At 42.7% G+C, this 2342-nt stretch overlaps 1 non-coding gene across 1 annotated transcript; it reads right to left on the reverse strand.

Moving 5' to 3' along the window:
• Positions 1-1224: 1224 nt before the first annotated feature.
• Positions 1225-1331, reverse strand: LOC131002128 (small nucleolar RNA R71). Its single transcript, XR_009094202.1, has one exon. It is a non-coding gene; the product is annotated as a small nucleolar RNA R71 (small nucleolar RNA).
• Positions 1332-2342: the final 1011 nt, after the last annotated feature.

Here is a 2342-nt window from a genome sequence, read left to right on the forward strand (position 1 = left end):
AATCATAATAGATTAGGAGCTTGAAACATATTGACTCAATAAACCGGGAGGTTGAGAGTTGGGTGAGAGTTTACCGATCCTTTGTGCTTTTGGGAGTTATAGGTTAGAAGTTGACCGGGGACGGCAACTATGACCCGTAATCTACCGTTTTAGTCGTCCGGGAGGGGGCTAGAACTAGTGGGGAGATCACTCTAGATAAATAGGAATATCAAGACTAATATTGAGCTAATTTGAAGTCCATTGCTAATCCGTCGATGCCTAATCCCTAAACCACCTTCATCACTTAATTAATCCACTTTGTTTGATTGTTCTTATTTTGTCTTTGAATTTGTTAGTTAATCAAACCACTCACCTCCTTGTTTAGTCTAAATAGCTCTAGCATAATGAATTAGGATAATCACTAGATTGAACTACTAATCCTTGTGGGATACGACCTTGCTTCCATATATTACAACTACCCGTATACTTGCGGCGTGGTGAAAATATTAGCGAACAAGTTTTTGGCGCCGTTGCCGGGGATTAGTTTAGTTTCTTTGCTTGTGATATTTTGCTTCATTGTGCTTAACTACTTTAGACATTTTACTTGCTTTTATTTTTGTTTTCTATTTTAAGATTGTGATTTGACTCTTTGTCTTTGTTGGTTGATAGGTAGTGTATGAACACAAGGTCTAAAGGTGCACCTCTTATACCTATAAACCTTGAGGTTGAAGCTTTTTGCCGACACAATAAAGCAAGAGCAAGAAGAGAGAAAGAAATGGAGGGAAACATGGCGAAAATCAAGAATTGATCCTCCAACTTCAAAGGCAACTAGAGGCTATGCAAGGACGAATCAATGAGCAAGAAGCTCAAAGGAATGCACCACCACCACCACCTATTAGCAATATGTTCCAACCCATTGTCCAACAAGGAGGAGTGCATGCCCCGAGAATCAACGCCACCAATTTTGAGCTCAAGCCGGCCCTCATAAATATGGTACAACAAAACCAATTCGCCGGTCTTTCCCAAGATGACCCGAATGGACATCTTGGAAACTTCTTGGAGATATGCGGCACCATCAAGATAAATGGAGTCCCGGAGGATGCCATTCGACTTCGACTCTTCCCCTTTTCGCTAAGGGGCATGGCCAAAACATGGTACCAATCTTTAGAGGGTGGTTCTATCACTACATGGGAGAACATGGCTCAAAAGTTTCTCAACAAGTTCTACCCTCCGGGTAGAACCATGAAGATGAAGAAGGACATAGTCCAATTTCACCAATTTGATGGAGAATCCTTCTACGAAGCTTGGGAGAGATTCAAAGAGATGCTAAGGAAGTGCCCTAACCATGGTTTAGATCAAAACACAATCATTTGTGTATTCTACACCGGGTGTAGTGGTGAGATGCAAAGAGACATGAATGCATCGGCCAATGGAGCATTGTTGGAGAAAAGCCACGCGGAGGCCGCTCACATCATAGAGAACTTGGCTACCAATTGCCATCAATTCCCAACGGAGAGGATCATCTTGAAGAAGGTGGCGGCTACAACAAGCTCGGATCCGATAGCTCTTTTGACGGCTCAATTGACCGCCATGAATAGCAAGATTGATGCTATATCAATGTCAAGGGTAGAGCCCGTGGTTGAAGAACAAACTAGCTTCGAGGATGTGAACTACATCAACAACAACAACAACCGAGGCTATGCGAACTTCCGGCCCCAACAACAAGGTGGCTATCAAGGACAAGGGCAATACAATCAAGGGTTTCAAGCAAATCGTCACCCGAATCTTTCCTATGGTAATCCCAATAACTTCTTGCAACCACCGCCCGGATTTGCGGTGAGTGATGGCATGATCAAGGAAGAGAAGAAGCTCAACCTTGAAGAGATCTTAATGAAATTCATAACGGCCACTCAAGCCCACATGACGAGAACCAATGAAAGGTTAGAGGCTCAAGCAACCCAATTGAAAATGCTTGAGATGAAAGTGGGACAAATTGCTGAATCCTTAAGCAACCAACATCAAAAGGGGCAATTTCCGAGTAACACCGTTGTGAATCCAAAAGAACATTGCAAGGCTATCACTATAAGAAGTGGGAAGATACTTGAAGAGTCCAAGATACCTCCGGAAGTCAAGAACAATGATGAGAACATTTCCTCAAAAATGCAAGGCGATAAGGAGAAGGAGAAAGATGTGTACAAGGCACCACCACCTTATTGCCCACCAATTCCATTCCCTCAAAGACTTCAAAAGAAAAATGTGGAGAGTGAGTTCTCTAAATTCCTTGAGATCTTTCGGAAGGTACACATCAACATCCCCCTTGTTGAAGCTTTGCAACAAATGCCCAAGTATGCAAAATTTCTCAA

This window comes from Salvia miltiorrhiza, chromosome 8, assembly GCF_028751815.1.
Source record: "Salvia miltiorrhiza cultivar Shanhuang (shh) chromosome 8, IMPLAD_Smil_shh, whole genome shotgun sequence".
In the NCBI taxonomy this organism is placed as follows: Eukaryota; Viridiplantae; Streptophyta; class Magnoliopsida; order Lamiales; family Lamiaceae; genus Salvia; species Salvia miltiorrhiza.